The following is a 21,320-nucleotide window of genomic DNA, read 5'->3' on the forward strand; positions in this document are numbered from 1 at the left end:
GAAGCGCATACGCCAGTGGCGGCTCCAGGGTAGAAGGGAGGGGGGGGTAGTGTTGCAGCAGATATGCATTATATATATATATATATATATATATATATATATATATATATATATATATATATATATATATATATATATATATATATATATATATTAAAAGCCTTCTTTCATACATGCTGTTAATCCACATGTACAACACACAACGGATAGAACAAAAGGTGCTGGGGGGGTTGATGCATACCCTATGCACACATACAACACTGCACTGTATAATTCTGTGCGATATAATGACTGATTTACTGACTCATATAAGTGTTACATTGGCTCTCTTGCCTGAATGTTTGGGGAGCTATCCTCGAAAAATATGTTTTCTTGACTGTATTTGTGCTATATTGTACAAATAATGAATGTTTATGAGTTCAATGGTACAAATATTTCATGAGGTGAAAGATTCGGCTCGTTGAATGGTACATTCCATGCATGTTTTCATGCGCATCATGTTTTCTGCTGAGCACATGCTCATCATGTTTTCATGCTCATGTTTTCTGCTGAGCACATGCTCATCATGTTTTCATGCTCATGTTTTCTGCTGAGCACATGCTCATCATGTTTTCATGCTCATGTTTTCTGCTGAGCACATGCTCATCATGTTTTCTGCTGAGCACATGCTCATCATGTTTTCTGCTGAGCACATGCTCATCATGTTTTCTGCTGAGCACATGCTCATCATGTTTTCTGCTGAGCACATGCTCATCATGTTTTCTATGCTCATCTTTCACATCATCTTTCTTTATTATAGCACAAATATATGTGCTATAATACATATATTTGTGCTATATTATACAAATAATGAATGTTTATGAGTTCAGTGGTACAAATATTTCATGAGGTGAAAGATTCACCTCATTAAATGGTACATTCCATGCATGTTTTCATGCTCATCATGTTTTCTGCTGAGCACATGCTCATCATGTTTTCTATGCTCATCTTTCACCTCATCTTTCTTTATTATAGCACAAATATATGTGCTATAATATAGTACATATACGAGGTCTCTTAGATAATAAACCGACCCTTTTATTTTTTTTTTTAACTATATGGATTTGAATGACATGCGATTACACCAATCATGCTTGAACCCTCGTGCGCATGCGTGAGTTTTTTCACGCGTGTCGGTGACGTCATTTCCCTGTAGGCAGGCCTTGAGTGAGATGTGGTCCCGCCCTCTCGGCTGAATTCCTTTGTTTCACACGCTGCTCGAGACGGCGCGCGTTGCTTTATCAACATTTTTTCTGGACCTGTGAGGAATATCCCAGTGGACACTATTCGAGAAATTAAGATGGTTTTCTGTGAAAAGTTTAACAGCTGATGAGAGATTATGGGGTGTTTCTGTCGGTGTAAGGACTTCCCACGGAGCGGGACGTCCTGCAGCGCTTCCAGGCGCTGTCGTCGGCCTTTTTCGAGCTGAAAACATCCTAATTTAAGGCTTAATTCACCCAGGACATCGTGAGAGAACAGAGAAGATTCAGAAGAGGCCGGCACGAGGAATTTATGCGGACATTCCACTGTTTAAGGACATTTTTTTAATGAAAGACGTGCACGCAAATTCGCCGAGTCGTTTCCGTGACGACTCGGCAAATCTGTGTGCGCCGCGACAGGAAAAACACCTCCGTGTTGAAAACCATTTGTAGAATTCAGGCGGCTTTTAATGGCTTTCAACAAGTGAGTAACTGAGAAATTGTTTAACAGCTTGGGCATGTTCCAGCTTGCCCGTTAAGATTTCCAACGGAGGTGTTTTTCCTTCCGCGACCCCCCGCGGTCAGGTCCAGCCCGACATGCGACTCTGCCCGCACGTTCTTTCATTACAAAATGACCGTTAACAATGGAATGTCCGAATAAACTCCTCATGCCGACTTCTTCTGAAAGTTCTCTGTTCTCTGACGACTTACTGCGTCAACAGAGCCTGAAATGTGGAAGTTTTCAACTTGAAACGGCGAGATGCTGCCGCCTCGAAGCGCAGATCGCCGTCAGGCGCCGTGGACCATCCTTAAAGCGACACTACCAGACCAAAATCTCTCATCAGCCGTTAAAATTTTTACCGTACCATTTAATGTACCATTCCATCTTTCACCTCATGAAATATTTGTTCCACTGAAAGAATGTAAAAACATTCATTACTTGTTTTATATAATGGTGAAAACAGTTCCTTGTCATTTAATATTTTATTCATTCATAAACAGAAAAGGGACTTACATTTTGGTGTGTGTCACTGCATAACTCAACCCAGTCCAATTCAATTTAAATTTATTCTATTTGTATAGCACACAATCACAACAGTGCTGCCTCAAGGTGCTTCAAACGGGTAAGTACTAACTTTACTAACCCCCCTGAGCAAACAGGTGACAGTGGTAAAGAATACTCCCTCTGATGATATTGAGGAAGAAACCTCAAGCAGACCAGACTCAAAGGGGTGACCCACTGCTCGGGCCATTCTAACAACGACAGGTTTTGCAAAGTTTTACAAAGCTGAAGAAACAGAAAACAGGAGGCATCCTTACCAGATGCCCAAATCACCTCAGCTGGCTCCTTTCAACACGAAGGAGCAGTGGCTCTACTCCGAGATCCTCATGAATGACCAAGCTTCTCAGCTTATCTCTAAGGGAGACACCAGCCACCCTCTTGAGGAAGCCCATTTTAGCCATTTGTACCCGTGATCTAGTTCTTTCAGTCATGACCCAACCCTCATGACCATAGGTGAGAGTAGGAACGAAGATTGACCAGTAGATCAAAAGCTTCGACTTTTGGTTCGTCTCCCTTTTCGTCACAACAGTACAGTAAAACTCGGCGAAAAAAGCACTGCAGCGGGTGGTGAAGTCTGCACAGAGAACCATCAGATGCAGCTTACCACCCATTGGGGACATCTACATCTCCAGATGTATGTTGTGTGGGCCGCTGAAGAGGAGGTACTGCTGGCCCACCACCACCAGAGGGCGCCCTGCTTGGAGTGCGGGCTCCAAGCACGAGAGGGCGCCAGACCCAGGGGAAGTGACAGCTGTCACTCATCACACCAGCTGTCACTCATCTACACCAGTACTTAAGCCGGACTGCAACTCCACCTCCCCGCCGAGAAAGCGACTACCGAGAGGTAACTTCTCTGCTGACTCATATCGTTGAGTGAATTCTGAACTTCTGTTGCAGCCGGTATCCTGTGGTGTTCGCCCTTATCTGGGGAATTGGCGTGTGGCGTGACGACGACGACTGCGCTACAGATAAGTGGTTACACAAGGAGCTGCACGAGTGTGTGATTCGGAGGTGGAGGTCCTCCTCCTGACTGTGTACAGACTGTAGACCACTGAGTGTAAGGACTTACACTCATTCATCTTGTCTCTGCTTTTTGCCAGCAGTACCAGGTTCGACAGCCGAAGACAGAGGTCACCTGGGGACTCGGGACTTGGCGGCTCCGGTGTTCTTCAGACCGTTGGTGGTGGAGGCCGTGTGGGACGCGGCCTCTCTCTCGTCGGGGTCTTCTATCTTCGAGCCTGCCCACACGTCACCTGGTGTTAATTGACTTTGCAATTTCTGTATATTTAGTTGTGTATTGTCACAACATTAAATTGTTACCTTTTGGCTTACTCATTGTCCGTTCATTTGCGCCCCCTGTTGTGGGTCCGTGCTACGACACCTTCCCAACAATGTAGAGACAAAGCCACCTGCATCCTCCGAGACTCCACCCACCCTGCGCACAGTCTGTTCACACGCCTTCCCTCTGGAAGGAGGCTGTGCAGCATCCGGGCAAAAACGTCCAGACTGAGAAACAGCTTCTACCCAAATGCTGTCAGACTGTTGAACAGTTCAACATCCACCACGAACTGTGAACATTGCACTAAATGCACATTTTCACCTTCTTAATACTCTAATCCTGCTGCTGCCGACTCTGTGCCTTGTATATATATTCTATGGCCACAGGGGTGCACATATTGTACATTGCAAAAGTCTAGGTTAGGTTAAAAAAGAAAAAAAAAATGTCACAGTTAACTACACCAAGACCTGGAGAAACTGCATTTCGTTCTGCCTGTAAGGGTCGAGTGACAATAAAAGTGAGTCTGAGAATGATTCTGATTCTGAGTAGAGCGTCTCTGCTGCGCTGATTCTCCGGCCAATCTCACGCTCCATTGTCCCCTCACTTGTGAACAAGACCCTGAGGTATTTGAACTCCTTCACTTGTGGCAAGACCGCATTCCCTACCCGGAGTAGGCAATCCATCGGTTTCCTGCTGAGAACCATGACCTCAGATTTAGAGGTGCTGATCCTCATCCCAGCAGCTTCACACTCAGCTGTGAACTCATCTACTGAGTATTGGAGGTCATAGGCCAATGAAGCCAACAGAACCACATCATCTGCAAAAAGCAGCAATGAGACCCTGAGCCCACCAAACTGAAGACCCTGAAAAACTAATTCAGTGGAAGTTAAAGCTGTCTGGAAAAACTAAAAAAAAAAAAGAAAATTAAGAAGATAGCTTTGCTAAATAGTTGTCAGCTGATTACCTGATCTATGTTCACTACTGGTATAAAGTATGATGTTAAATGCTAGAATAACTTGAGCAGGTGGAGTATTACTGTAGAAATGTCCTACTGTAGAAAGAAAATAATCAACTGAGAAGAAGAAGAAGAAGAAGAAGAAGAAAAGTAAGCAGTAAGCACTGGTAACTCAGATTTTAGGTTGTCATTAAGTGTGGTTCTTATTCTACCACAGGATGAGTGCAGTGACCACGGTTCTGTCAGGGCTTTGGCCCGACTCTACCACAAATCTCTTGAGGAGCAGCTTGGGGAGGCTTCCCCTGTTATTCCAGGCTGTGCGTGCCGACATTTGATTTCTTACTTATCAGCCAATACAGTGATTAAATGTCTAGTCAACGACTAACATTTTGCTTTGGTGATTGCATGGCAGCAGCACATTTTTCACATGCTTCTCCCACGTGTCAACAGCGTGCCACCTGCTTGATACCCAGTTACTGTACAAAACACCCAAACACACCCGGCTACCCCGCAACCTCCTTCCCATCAAACAAACGAGGAGATACAGACATGACATCAGTAGCTTTCGGCACGATACTGTTCAGCGCACAACATGTGCAGAGAAAGAGCCCATTTTCAAAGGCATTTTAATTATATAGTTCATGTAATGATATTCCAAAGAATGCTAGTGTTCCAACTCAGGCTATACACAGTGCCTATAAAAAGCACTCACCCCCCTTCGGCTATTACATGATTGTAGTGAAACCATGTCAATGTTTCCAGTGTTGGAGAACCTGCTGCATCATACTTTGCATAGCTTTTGATTTCAAATTATCCCTAACATTAAAAAAAAAAATTCTGTATTACGTTACCTTGTCTTGTATCATAGGTATTCCACTGTTTCTCTACAGTCTTTAGTTTGTTTCGTCCTAGCAGAAATACCTGGTGATTAGAATACATAATACAAAAGACAAAAAATAAATGCACCGACCATTTTATATTAGACAGATAATTGTTTGAAAAAGACTGTAAAAACTGGCCATGGTGCTGTCATTTTGTGGGAAAACAAGCAATTTGAAGAAATGACATCTTTGATCAAAATACATGTAAGATGAAATCCAGTGATATAATTTAACAATGTATTTATTGTCTTTTGAACATCATCATCATCTTGTTCATTATGCAACAAAGAGTGATTATCCTTACCAATTACAGGCATGGCCCCTTTGAGTGACAGCTCATGTGTTGATGCTGCGGTCAGTCAAATGATGCTGCTGGTTGCAGCTGTGGTGAAGGTCTGTCTTTTTACCTCTGCCAACAAAGCTGGAGGAGGTTGTTTCCACCCTTCTTTGTTTGGTTGTTTGTTTATGAACAGCCAGAGCCCACAAATTTTCATATGTCATTATGATATTTTTACTAAATATTCATATCCTGATAGGCAAGAACTGATTCATTTTTCAAGGTCACAGGTCAAAGGGTAAAGTCAGAAAAAATCTTGGAAAATTGTAAATATCCTGATCTTTAACATTGAAAAAATTTTCAAAAATTCATAACTGTCAAAAAAAGATCAAATTTCTTTACTGACTGACAACGTTTGATCTAGATCTGATCCAGATTACAGATTTTGTGTCAATATAAAATTTAACATTGAAAACCCCGTTTAATGTATATTTTACATTATATCTTAATCAAACATGCCCAATCACTCTCATATTTGAAAGTGCGGTGCAGACTGGCACTCACTATCACCTGACAAAGTTTGATCCAGATCTGATCCAGATTACAGATTTTGTGGCCATTTAAATTTTAACATTGAAAACCCCATTTAATGTATACTTTACATTATATCTCAATCCAAAGTGCCTCAATCACTCTCATGTGTGATAATAAGGTGCAAATTGGCACTCTCAATGAATAGGTTAAGTTTGATCCGCATCTGATCCATATTGCGGTTTAGCAGATATTTGATTTTAATATTGAAAAGCCCTTTTGATGTATATTTTGTATTCTATTTCAGCTTATGAAAGGTCACTTCTAACAGGACTTTGACCTTGACAATTTTTTCCAATGCAAAAATTTGTGGAATTAGAAACTAGTATTGGTGGAGGGTTATTACAAATGTCTGTAATAATATGGCTTGTTGTGTGGTCCATTCTTTGAACAGGTAACCTAAGACGTGATTGTGTGCTGGTATTTGTATCAAGTTAACTTATCGTGTGATGCAATTTTGGATGCTGTTGGTGTTAGCATTTGTAGCAGCTATCGGTGGCTTCTTGACATGAGGTCAATAATCTGGTTCTACAGCATTACCCCCCCCCGGCCATGGCCCCCTGGTTAAAGTTACCTCAAGACGCTTCACACAAGTAAGGTCTAACATTACCAACCCCCAGAGCAAGCACACAGGTGACAGAGGTAAGAAAAAACTCCCTCCGATGATTTGAGGAAGAAACCTCAAGCAGACCGGACTCAAAGGGGTGACCTTCTGCTTGGGCCATGCTATCGACACAATTTACAGAAAAAAATCACAAAACAAAAATGTAGGAAATGTTGCCGGTGCACTGGACAGAAGTGCCACAGAAACAGAAAACAGACACCACACCCATCTCTGGATGGAGCCTGACCTTAAACAGAGAAAAAACAGAATCAGGCATCACAAAGACATCAAATATGTATAATTTGTCAGCGTTAAGCAACAAGAAAAACAAAGGAAATACACTGCCGTCCACTAGCCCTAAGCTTCATTAAAAGACCCAGACTTTAGATAAAGTTGAGGCTGCAGCACGCTCTGTTTACTAATAAAATTAATTAAATGAGTAAAAAGTGCAGAACTATACTATACCAGTATGCTAGCCATACAAAATGGAAAATAAGTGCGTCTTAAGTCTTTACTTGAAAGTCTCCACAGAATCTGACTGTTTTATTGACGCAGGGAGATCATTCCACAGAACAGGGGCACAATAAGAGAAAGCTCTATGACCTGCAGGCTTTTTATTCATTCTAGGGACACAAAGTAATCCTGCGTCTTGAGAACACAAAGCCCGGGCCGGTACATAGGGTTTAATTAAGTCAGCTAGTTAGGGAGGTGCCTGTGCCATGAACAATTTTATAGGCTAGTAGCAGAACCTTAAAATCTGATCTCACTGGCACAGGAAGCCAGTGAAGAGACGCCAAAATGGGTGTAATGTGGTCAAACTTTCTGCTTCGTGTCAAAACTCTGGCAGCAGCATTTTGAACCAGTTGGAGACCCCTAATGCTAGACTGCAGTAAACCAGCAAATTGAACATTGTAGTAGTCCAATCTAGAAGAAACAAATGCATGAATCAGGGTCTCAGCATCAGCCATAGACAGGATGGGACAAATCTGTGCTATATTTCGCAGGTGGAAGAAAGCAGTCCTTGTAATATCTCTAATATGGAGGTCAAAAGACAATGCAGGATCAAAAATTACCCAAAGGTTCCTCACTTTGTCAGTGTGACGTATGACACACAAGCCTAGGCGAGCCTCTGGCAGCAGCATTTTGAACCAATTGGAGACCCCTAAGGGTCTCCAATTGGTTCAAAAAAGCTGGTCAAATTGATGCCGATGTCTCACTGGACCAAGAACCATCATTTCAGTCTTATCAGAGTTTACAAATGTATGTAAATGTAAGTTTTCTTTTGTACTACATTCTATTTACCTTTCAAAGTGTACATACGATAGAAAGTAAATCTAAACAAAAAATATTCCTGTTTTGTTTTGTTTTTTTGGGACTTTTTTGTAACAACTCAATTTTTACCAAATGAGTATGAAAATTTGACATTGCTATTTGATAATTTGGCGAGTAAAGTGTTGTTTTATCAATAAGTCTTTTCAAATAGAAAAAATATTAATTTTTAGGACATTGTTTATAGTTGCAAATTGTGGGCAAAACTGCAGAGGAAGTCTAAGCGATCTCTCTCTTGGTAGTCGGCCACAATGGTTTGAATACTGCAGTTGATGTTCCGGTACACTTGGCGTTGTGGTGGGCAGGCTCGGCAGCTCTCAACTGCTGGATGATTGTTCATTGCTTGTTCCTTCTTTAGTATATCCAAGAACACCCAGATGTTCAGGTGGTGACAACCGTCACTGACAGCCATGCGGCCGTGCCAGCCTTCTATGCTATTGTTTGTGCGTGGCAGCCCTTCCTGTATTCTGGCTGATATGTTCCAGATAGCGAGGTCAAAAACTGGACCCCTGAGATTTTTCCTACATGGGTGACCGATGAAGGTGTCCTCAAAGTAGTCAACCACAGGCTGGAGCTATTCAGGCAGTCCCTCTTGAACCAGTTCAAAGAAAGCGGCCGCATCTTCTGGTGGCACAAAGGCCAAAGCAGGGAACATCCTGGTTGCAAGGGAGAGCTTGGCATCAGTAGCCTATCGCTCCTGGTGCCCTTCCACCTGCACCAGATGGTACACACGCTGGACCAAGTGGTAAAGGCACCCTTGAGGCTCTGTTTCTCAGAAGGCGGCACGTAGCCTGCTCAAAATCCATCAAGGTGGTAAGTTGATTTAAGTTGCCCTCTCCCTGATTCAGTGCTGTGAATAGGGAATTATAAATTCCTTCCTGTTTGTTTGGAAGCAGAGCATAGACGCAAGGGATAACCTGGCCGTTAATCAAAGCATGGATTGTGCAGAGTTGGAAAAATAATTCTGGCACAATTTTGAAAGTTTCATCCATGAACCAGTGATTAGCCTGTGAACTGTACAAGGAGATGTAAATCTGCTTTTGAAAATACCAGAAGTCGTGGACCATCTGTGCTGCTGTCGTGAAGAAGATATGGCTGTCTGGTGGTGGTCTGCCTGTAATGCGGAGACAACTGAAGATCTCCAACGAGCTGGAGTACTGAGTGGGGCTCATTGGTACGCTGCTTAGCCTGGTATACCAATGACCGAAGGGGAAAAGGGCCAGAGGGAAATGACCTAGGGGGGAAAGATGGGAGCCGGGGGGGTGACCAGGGGAGAAATGCCCTGATACCCATTAAATCCATGATTACTAAGGAAATAAATTGGTCATCAATTTTAATGCCCACATCAAAGCAAAGCCGCTTTGAGAACCACTGCTCAGACCCCCAAAATATGATGTTACAAACACCCAAACCGCGGACTGTTAGCTGAGCTTGTCAGTAAGATGCTGCTAACGGCATGACCATTTGTAGCGGTTATTGGTAGCTTGAAGACATTAGGCTGTGTTAATTCTATGATTTCTGAGGAAATAAGGTGGCCATAATTTTTAATGGCTACATCAAAACAAAACCATTATGAACACCACCACTAAGCTCCTGAAAATATAGTTTAACCTGAACAGAGGTTAGTCTGTTAGCTGAGCTTGTCTGTGTTTAGGTTTCATTTGTGTTGCCCAGATTCAAAGGGTCTTACCCACACGCCCCTCTTTACCCATATGTGGGCTGCGGATGCACACACACACACACACACACACACACACACACACACACACACACACACACACACACACACACACACACACACACACACACACACACACACACACACAGAATCCAGAAGGATAGAAAAACATATGTTAGGTGCTTTTTGTATAGGATACATGTGAAAATAAATATATTGAACTGTAGACCTGTTACTGGCATACAATAAGTTATTTCATCGGAGTCAAAGGACAAGTCTGTCACAGCTTTTGCCAGTGTAATAACTCATAAATGCTTCAAGGTATTATTTTTATATCAGATACACATGCTTTATGGACCAAAATCTTGGATGAGTTCACAAGTGAGCGTTTTTTGACCATTGTGACCCTTGTGACACTGGTGTCTTAGTTAAAAAATAGGACACGGTCAAAAATCTTGTCACCACGTTAACTCAGTGTTTTCAAGTATCACTTTCTTATCAGTTATACGTGCTCCCTCATCTAAAATCTTGGATAAATTCAAACATACTGTAAGTGCTCTTTAACCTTTGTGCCCTCTGTGACCCTGGTGTCTTTGTTCAAAGTAGGTTACAGTCAAACCCACGATAAGTCATCAACACTTTCAGATATCACTTCTATATCAGATACACACGGTCTCTGGATACACACAATCATGGACAAGTTTGCACATGAGCCCTTTGTGACCCATGTAACTGAAATAAATAGGCCACAGTTTCAATTTCAGTTTTCAATTTCAATTTATTTTCATTTATATAGCGCCAAAATCACAACAAATTTGCCTCAAGGTGCTTCACATAAGTAAGGTCTAACCTTACCAAACCCCAGAGCAAGCACACAGGCGACAGTGGTAAGGAAAAACTCCCTCTGAGGAAGAAACCTCAAGCAGACCAGACTCAAATGGGTGACCCTCTGCTTGGGCCATGCTAATGACAGAAATTCACAAAACAATTCACAAAACAAATATACAGGAAATGTTGCTGGTGCACAGGACAGGAGGGTTTCAGGAACAGATACCACACCCATCTCTGGATGGAGCTGCACCTCAAACAGAGAGAAATGAAACAACAGAATCAGGCATCGGAAAGACAACAAATACAGTATAACTTGTCAGCATTAAGTGACAAGAAGAACAAAAGAAATACTAAGGTGATCGCTGGCCACTACCCCTAGGCTTCACTATAAGACCCAGAATTTAGATAAAGTTGAGGCCGCGGCCCGCCCCGTTTCCTAATAAAATTAATTTAAAAGAGTAAAAAGCATAGTAACCTACTATGCCAGTATGCTAGCCATACAAAAGGGAAAATAAGTGCGTCTTAACTTAAGTCTGGACTTGAAAGTCTCCACAGAATCTAACTGTTTCACTGACGCAGGAAGATCATTCCACAGAACAGGGGCACGATAGGAGAAAGCCCTGTGACCCACAGACTTTTTATTCACCCTTGGGACACTAAGTGCAGGGTTCTCAGGGTGCAGGACTACTGCACCCTGAGAAAGCAAAGCCCGGGCCGTTACATAGGGTTTAATTAGGTCAGCTAAGTAGGGAGGTGCCAGTCTGTGAACAGTTTTATAGGCTAGTAGCAGAAACTTAAAATCTGATCTCACTGGGACAGGAAGCCAGTGAAGGGCTGCCAAAATGGGTGTAATGTGGTCAAACTTTCTGCTTCGTGTCAAGAGTCTGGCAGCAGCATTTTGAACCAATTGGAGACCCCTAATGCTGGACTGCAGTAAACCAGAAAATAGAACATTGGAGTAGTCCAATCTAGAAGAGACAAACACATGAATCGGGGTCTCAGCATTAGCCATAGACAGGATGGAACGAATCTTCGCTATATTTTGCAGGTGGAAGAAAGCAGTCCTCATAATATTTCTAATGTGGAGGTGAAAGGACGACGTAGGATCAAAAATTACCCCAAGGTTCCACACTTTGTCAGTGTGATGTATGACGCACGAACCTAGGCTAAGTGTTAACTGGTCAAATTGATGCTGATGTCTCACTGGAACAAGAACCATCATTTCAGTCTTACCAGAGTTTAAAAGTAGGACGTTGCTAGATATCCAGCTTCTCACTGATGCAAGGCAATCTTCTAAGGATTTTATGTGAATAAGATTACCAGCAGTTATCGGCATGTATAACTGAGTATCATGAACATAGCAGTGAAAGGTAATCCCAAAATGCCGCAATATATGCCCAAGGGGTTCTATATAAAGGGAGAAAAGCAGCGGGCCTAAGACAGACCCCTGTGGAACCCCAAATTTCATGTCACTAAGGTTAGAGGAAGTGTTATTGTACAAAACACAGTGAGAACGCCTGGTCAGCTATGGCATCAACCATGTAAGGGCACTCCCAGTAATCCCAAAATGATTCCAAAAACCTTGTTGCTTCCATCACTCAGATGCAACAAATTGAGACAATTAAATGAAGGATTCAGATGCAAAACCCAGTATCTCCAAAATTACCAATTTGAACTAAGCATTTCCATTTTAGTTACGGAAATCAGTGCATTTTCTGATGCGTTTTGCTTTAAATCCCTATTTTAAACTGTAGTTTTCTCCATTTAAAAAAAAATGAAGTTTTGCATCTGAACCCTTCAAATATATATTTACCTTGATCCACCAATGATCACATGCAGTACACGTAGTCATTGGCAGTGTTGCCAAAGTAAGTTTGAAAAGTTACTTTATTAATTACTTTTAACATTTTAGTTACTTTATACAGTTACTTCATTAGCAGCTGTGGACAACTTGTCAGCAGCTGCTGAATGTAACTAATAAAGTAACTAGTAATCTAACTTGGTTATTTTTAAGATTGAGTAATAGTAACTATTAGCTACTTTGCTGATTAGTTACTTTTCTGAGTACTCAGTCTTAAGAGTAACCAAGTTAGATGAATAATTACCTTATTATTAGTTGCAAGTTGTCAGCAGCTCCTAATAAAGTAACTGCATAAAGCTGCAAATAAAGTGACTGTACGCGTATAAAGAAACAAAAAAGTAACTAATGAAGTAACTTTGATAAGTAACTGTGGCAACACTTGGTGGGTCTTGTTACGGGGCCAGGAAGCCTTCTTTGTCTTATGGTTAGTAGTACCATGCCACCAGTCGCCTCAATAATGGGTACTTTTCCATGTTACTAATACTTACACAGCAGGTAACACAGTATTCTATCACTTGTTCTGATGTGATATCATAAAAACAATCAAAGCACGTACAAGTACTTTCATTGGTACTGTAGCATACAGTACTGTAGCAATCAGCTAACATATTCAAAAAGGTTCAAACTTATTTTGATATCTTTGGGATAAATGTATTTTTTTGTCTGTGATTAGGAATGAAACTGACTTATAGTTGGATGAACAAAAAAAAATCCTCCTCTTTATTGGAAAAGTTGGTCAAAACACAAGTTCAACCTGCCAGTGTTTAAAGAGAGTTTTACTGACAGAGCAATTTTTCTGAAATAACACTGAGCCAGAAACTGAAGTGTTTTTGATCCCTGCAACAGCTGCACACAGAGGCATATTCATAAAATGCTTGCTTAGCGTTCTGTCTGCATGGTGTTGTGGGATTTGTGGGGCGACGTGTTGGGTACAGAGGCCCACAGCTCCACTGCGGTGGCCTTGATGTTGGTTTAAACAGAAGTTGGCATGTGGCACCGTCTTGGGCTGTGGTCTGCAGGGACGATGAAGAACCCAGCATCTTTCACAGGAGCCGCGTCTGATGCTGTTTAATCTGAGGAGGGCACGGGGGGTGGGGGGGGGGGGGGGGGGGGGGTGCTGTAAATCTGCATGCTCCCCTCTCTCATCTGAGGGTGAAAGTGAGGGTGTGAATTAGCCCTTTAAGGATGTGAACAGGTTGTGGCAGTGAGAGGAGGCGTGGTCCAAACGAGGGGCTAACTGGAGCTCTTTGTGAGGTTTCTGACGGCCTGTACCGGATCAGACAGATCTGAGCTGGCCCCCAGCACCACACCCATGTCTGACATTTTGACCCCAAAGAGGCAAAATTTGAGGTAAAGGTGACGCAGAAGCGGAGGGTAGACAACGTGCCACAATTAGAATGAGTGAATTCAGGGCAATATTATGCCACAGAGAAATCCAAGAGGTCAAGTTAAAAAAAAAAAAAAAAAACTTTTTTGCAGTTACATATGTGTTGGATTTGATAACATCCTCAGTGATCCACAAGTATGTCTGTGAATATAAAACGCCATGATAAGCAAAATTTAGCTAACTCATTTTGGAATTTATGACGTATGTCACAGCAATCCCTCTTTGAGAACTCCTGGAGAACTGAAATGTCCCTCTCTTTGGGACACACCATGGGAGAGTCTATGTTGTTGTTTGTTTTTTCTTTAATTTTCTCTTTTCAGGGTGTCACTAGGTGTCTAATTATACATTTGGTCAACAAGCATTATTTGGCCCCTTTAATGTACAGGTACTCCACAGTCGTCCATGTGTGATTAAAAGCACAAATACTTACAGTAAATGAAATGAGTGAAGTAATGTTCAAATTAAAAAAACAGATGAGGGGGAAAGACATTTTGGCAACAGAATAGAGCAGCAAGAGTAGTGTTAATAAATTGAAAGAGGATTTCTGTAAAATTGCAAATCCGGCATGAAAACATGTTGCAGTGTTTGTTTGCACTTTTCATTAAATTCACATAATTTAAAATAACATTATTTCAAACACAAACTGTGTATTCAGTACATGTACGTACTTTCTGAGACCAAACTTTATTTCATCTACAGTACTTGTACAAAGCCGCAGTGGGAAGAAAGTATTCAAACTCTGGCTACTTCATCCTACTTCTGTTAAAGCTGCTTCCCTTGATCTTGAACTTTGATCCTCAGCACTAAATGTCACGTTCTGCCCTGGTCCATTGTTTGTGTCATGGTTTCTCCCCTGTTTGTGTACATGTCCCCTCTCATGGTTCTTCTGTCTGGGCCCTGGTCTTTGCTTTTCTGTGTGCTATACCTTAGCCACATGGTGAGTTCTGTTCTAGGTTAGTCCCTTCCTTTTGTTTTCTTGTTGATCTCTTTTCAGTTCTTACATTTGTTTCCTAGTTTAATTCTTTGTTCTTTTCATGTTGATATTTGATTTGGCCTTTGGTGTTTGTTCTTCTTTGTTTTACGTATTTTATTTTAATCTCTGTTGGTTTTGGGTGGAGTTAATATCACGTGTCCTTTTTGACTCTGGACCTGTTTGTCACACCCACCTGTCACAGAACCCACTTGTCTCCTGTCTTCCCTCGTCTTTATCTCGTCTGGCCATGCGCTCTTCCTGAATGTTTTCTGCACCAGGATCACGCCCTGATTACCCACTGGGTATTTAAGCCTTGTGTCTCATGTTTGTCACTGCCAGTTCATTGTACCTTGTGTATTCATTCCAGCTTTCCTGTCATAGTCCTGTTACCTCAGCCGGTTTTTTTTTACCTTTCTTTGCCATTCGGATTTCGCCTTTGTCTCAGCCCACTGTATTTTGTCTCTCCGTGCTTAGAACCCTGCTTGTTGTTTGACTATGCCTCAACCTTACACCTGTCTGTTTACCTCCGTCTCGCTGACTGTCTATCTGTGTACCGAACCTCTGAATCCCAGATAAAGTCTTTTATTTACTCCTATGCTTTGTCCATGAGTCTGCATATGTTTCCACCCACTTTCTGAGCCACGCTACCACGTATCATGACACTAAACTTTGATATGGATTCCTTTGGACTTCATTAGAGATTCAAAGTGATCAATAATCAGGATCTAAGTGCAGCAGGATCAAACATCAGGCTCAGAAATGACTGATGAGGATCAAAGATCAAGGTAAAAGGTTGGTGATAAGGATGAATGACCAACAGTTATAATTCAGACTGCTGTTGTTTGGGGAGGTATGACCTTTGAACACTGGTACAGACCGAACAAGCAGACTGTTCAAAAAGGTGGGACTTGTCTGGTTTCACGTAGACTGTGGACAGATCAATACAAACCAAACCAGTTGACTAAATAACTGAAATAAATGTAAACAATGCAGATGGTACAGCTTGTTTTGATGGGCCATGTGATGGACAAGTGATTAGTGCTTGGCTTGAAAGCAGGCGATTCGCGGTTTGAGACCACCACTGCTCATTCTCCATGTGAGGTGGAGTTGCGTCAGAAATGGCATCAGACATAAAACTTGTGCCAAATAAACATTCAGATCCACATTGGATCTGCTGCGGTGACCCCAAGTGAAACAGGGAGAAGCTGAAAGAACCAGTGTATTACAAAGACACTGTAGAAAGAACCGCTGGTTGGCAAAAAGTACAGATGTGTCAGTGATTTCTTTTCGCACAACTCTGCATAATTTGTAAAAACACACAAATATATACAAAATAAAGTAATGCACAAAATTTTCCAGAAATAGCTGGCAGAGGAGATTTGAAGAAGTCCCCCAGTCTTTTGAACAATCATGTAAAAAAAAAAAAAAAACTTTGGAGGACACTAATGGAGCTAAATCAATGTGCTGATATTAGCATCTTCTGGAACATAAACACAGCATGCTAACATGTAACTTTTCCTTACATACTTTGGTCTTTAAAGAAATGTTGCCATGTGAAGGCAAAAGAAACAAAGGGAAAAGTACAACACTGTAATGTATTGGTGTCTGGCCTGGATCAAATGCACAAACTAATACATGTGAAAGTTTTGTAAAGAAAACAGTGAGCGCTTTGTTCTCTGAGTGTCCTTCTACTTTCAAGCTCTATTTATTTATACAGTGAACAAAAATATAAATGCAACACTTTCTGTTTTACTCCAGCTTCTGGCAAGTTGATGCTAAAACCAATATTAGGGAGTAAAAAAATATACACTATACTATATACACACTGAACAAAAATCTAAACGCAACTCTTCTTTTTGCTCCCATTTTTCATGAGATGAACTCAAAGATCTAAAACATGTTCTGTATACACAAAAGACTATTTTTCTCAAATATTGTTCACAAATCTGTGTTAGTGAGCACTCCTACTTTGCTGAGATAATCCATCCTACCTCACAGGTGTGGCACATCAAGATGCTGATTAGACAGCATGATTATTGTGCAGGTGTGCCTTAGGCTGGCCACAATAAAAGGCCACCCTGAAATGTTCAGTTTTATCACACAGCACAATGCCACGGGAGTAGTTTTTAGGGAGCGTGCAGTTGGCATGCTGACTGCAGGAATGTCCACCAGAGCTGTTGCTCATGAATTGAATGTTCATTTCTCTACCATAAGCCATCTCCAAAGGCGTATCAGAGAATTTGGTAGTACATCCAACTGGCCTCACGACCGCAGACCACATGTAACCATGCCAGAGTGGCCTTTTATTGTGGCCAGCCTAAGGCACACCTGTGTAATAATCATGCTGTCTAATCAGCATCTTGATATTCCACACCTGTGAGGTGGGATGGATTATCTCAGCAAAGAAGAAGTGCTCGCTAGAACAGACTTAGACAGATTTGTGAACAATATTTAAGACAAACGGGTCTTTTGTGTATATAGAAAATGTTTTATATCTTTGAGTTCAGCTCATGAAAAATTTGAGCAAAAACAAAAGTGTTGCATTTATATTTTTGTTCAGTGTATTTGCAAAAATTGCCAGTACCACAGATATCCTGACTGTTAGAAGAAAGGTAAACAACACTTTTTAATTGATGTAATAAAAAATAAAACAATAAAATGTGTATCAACTGTTGTCCTAAAGGTAGTGTGTAGGATTTAGTGTCATCTAGTGGTGAGGTTGCACATTCCTCACGTCACCATTCTGTTTCCCTTCATGTTTTTGCTTCTTTGGCGATGGGGAGTCATGCTTTCTTGCCTTTCCTTGTGATAGGCAATGTATATTTTGCATTTTCATGAAAATTAGGGTTTCTTAAAGTTGTTCACCTACATGAGCAGCCAGTAGACAGTGTATCGTCTACTTTTTTCTTCAGTCATCTATTGGAGCAGCGAAATGTGAAAGACAGTATATCCCTTTGGGCTACTGTATCACCATGGCGGTCCAACATGGCCACCTCCAGAAGGGGCACCACTACCGTGTAGATATGAAGGGCTCATTGTATGCGTAAGAAAACACAGTGATTCATTGTTGCAGGTAATAACACACTATTGAACAGATGGTTATGAATGCTCTATTCCATTTCTTCTAATAAATGTCTCTAAATCCTTCACACTGTAGCTTTAAGATGTGTTTGCAACTCATAGCACTCACAATAAATATCTGCCTCAGACTCTCGTCACATATCACACGTCTCACTGGTTTCTTCCACGTGAAGGGAAAGAAATAAATCTGAACAAAAGACCAGGATGTCAGTTTTACCTGCTATCAACAGGCACTGGAAGGCTTACAGGTGGAATTGTGTTTTTATGATCATATCAGTTTAAAGTTACACTCTTATCTCCAGTCATGGTGCCTGTGAATGTGGAAAAAAGCAGCTCATATCACCGTGACACTCCCTCTCTACTGAGAACAGAGCACATCCTGACACCAAATACTAAAAAAAGTAATAATAAAATAAAATAAAAAAAATAATAATTCCACAGACCAGAGCCACACTCAGAAATATATTCATGTTTATTGACAGGGTACCAAATAAAATATAATTACTCTAAATCAATAATAATGACAGTATTTATTTAAAATACATAAAGTATATTGTTTGAATTGCATAATAATTATGTTACCTATACAAGATAGATGACATAGGTAACATAATTATTAATCCATCCATCCATCCATTTTCTTCCGCTTTATCCGGAGTGGGGTCGCGGGGGCAGCAGCTCAAGCAAAGCCGCCCAGACCTCCCGATTCACACACACCTCCCCCAGCTCCTCCGGGGGAACCCCAAGGCGTTCCCAAGCCAGCTGAGAGACGTAGTCCCTCCAGCGTGTCCTGGGTCTTCCCTGGGGCCTCCTCCCAATGGGACGTGCCCAGAACACCTCTCCAGTGAGGCGTCCAGGGGGCATCCGGAAAAGATGCCCGAGCCACCTCAACTGACTCCTTTCAACGTGGAGGAGCAGCAGCTCGACTCCGAGCTCCTCCCGAGTGACCGAGCTCCTCACCCTATCTCTAAGGGAGCGCCCAGCCACCCTGCGGAGGAAACTCATCTCGGCCGCTTGTACTCACGATCTCGTTCTTTCAGCCATGAGCCAAATCTCATGACCATAGGTGAGGATCGGAACATAGATCGATCTGTAAATTGAGAGCTTTGCCCCCCTACTCAGCTCTCTCTTCACCACGACGGTCCGATACAGCGACCGCATCACTGCAGATGCTGCACCGATCCATCTATCGATCTCACGCTCCATCCGTCCCTCACTCATGAACAAGACCCCAAGATACTTAAACTCCTCCACTTGAGGCAAGGACACTCCACCTACCTGAAGAGGGCAAAGCACCTTTTTCCGGTCCAGAACCATGGCCTCGGATTTGGAGGTGCTGATTTTCATCCCGGATGCTTCACACTCGGCTGCAGACAGCCCCAGTACACGCTGAAGGTCCTGATTTGACGAAGCCAACAGAACCACATCGTCCGCAAACAGCAGAGATGAGATTCTGTGGTTCCCAAACCAGACCCCCTCTACACCCTGGCTGCGCCTAGAAATTCTGTCCATAAAAATAATGAACAGAACCGGTGACAAAGGGCAGCCCTGGCGGAGGCCGACGTGCACTGGAAACAGGTTTGACTTACTACCGGTAATGCGAACCAAGCTCCTGCTGCAGTCGTAAAGGAACCGGATAGCCCTTAGCAAAGGACCCCTGACCCCGTACTCCCGGAGCACTCCCCACAGGGTTCCCCAAGGGACAAGGTCAAACGCCTTCTCCAGATCCACAAAACACATGTGGACTGGTTGGGCGAACTCCCATGAACCCTCGAGCACCCGATGGAGCGTGTAGAGCTGGTCCAGTGTGCCGTGACCAGGACGAAAACCACACTGCTCCTCCTGAATCCGAGGTTCGACCATCGGTCGAATTCTCCTCTCCAGTACTCTAGAATAGACCTTACCGGGGAGGCTGAGGAGTGTGATCCCCCTATAGTTGGAACACACCCTCCGGTCCCCCTTCTTAAACAGAGGGACCACCACCCCGGTCTGCCAATCCAGAGGCACTGTCCCCGATAACCACGTGATGTTGCAGAGGGATGTCAGCCAAGACAGTCCCACAACATCAGAGACTTAAGGTACTCAGGACGGATTTCATCCACCCCAGGAGCCTTGCCACCGAGGAGCTTTCTAACCACCTCGGTGACTTCGGCCTGGGTAATGGATGAGTCCGCCTCTGAGTCCCCACTCTCTGCTTCCTCTTCGGCAGACGTGACGATGGGATTGAGGAGATCCTCGAAGTACTCCTTCCACCGCCCTTCAACATCCCCAGTCAGGGTCAATAGCTCCCCACCCACACCATAAACAGTGCTGGTGGAGAGCTGCTCCCGCCTCCTGAGGCGTCGGACAGTTTGCTAGAATCTCTTCGACGCCGACCGATAGTCCTCCTCGATAGCCTCCCCGAACTCCTCCCAGACCCGAGTTTTTGCCTCTGCGACTGCACGGGCTGCGGCACGCTTGGCCTGCCGGTACCTGTCAGCTGCCTCTGGGGTCCCACCTACCAACAAAGATAAGTAGGACTCCTTCTTCAGCTTGACGGCATCCCTTACTTCTGGTGTCCACCACCGGGTTCGGGGATTGCCGCCGCGACAGGCACCAGAGACCTTGCGACCACAGCTACGAGCGGCCGCATCAACAATGGAGGTGGAGAACATGGTCCACTCGGACTCCATGTCTCCAACCTCCCCCGGGATCTTGGAGAAGCTCTCCCGGAGATGGGAGTTGAAGACCTCACTGACGGTTCCGCCAGTCGTTCCCAGCAGACCCTCACGATACGTTTGGGCCTGCCAGGTCTGACCGGCTTTCTCCCCTCCCAGCGGATCCAACTCATCACCAGGTGGTGATCGGTCGACAGCTCTGCCCCTCTCTTCACTCGAGTGTCCGAGACACGTGGCCGAAGGTCAGATGATACGACTACAAAGTCGATCATCGACCTCCGGCTCAGGGTGTCCTGGTGCCACGTGCACTTATGGACACCCTTGTGTTCGAACATGGTGTTCATGATGGACAAACTGTGACTAGTACAGAAGTCCAACAACTGAACACCACTCGTGTTCAGATCGGGGAGGCCGTGCTTCCCGATCACCCCCCTCCAGGTCTCACTGTCGCCGCCCACGTGGGCGTTGAAATCCCCCAGGAGAACAATGGAGTCCCCAGTCGGAGCGCTATCTAGTACCCCTCCCAGGGACTCCAGGAAGGTGGGGTACTCTGCACTGCTGCTCGGCCCGTAGGCCGAGACAACGGTGAGAGACCTGTCCCCGACCCGAAGGCGTAGGGAAGCGACCCTCTCGTT

The sequence above is a fragment of the Thalassophryne amazonica genome, chromosome 1 (genome assembly GCF_902500255.1).
Source record: "Thalassophryne amazonica chromosome 1, fThaAma1.1, whole genome shotgun sequence".
Taxonomy (NCBI): Eukaryota; Metazoa; Chordata; class Actinopteri; order Batrachoidiformes; family Batrachoididae; genus Thalassophryne; species Thalassophryne amazonica.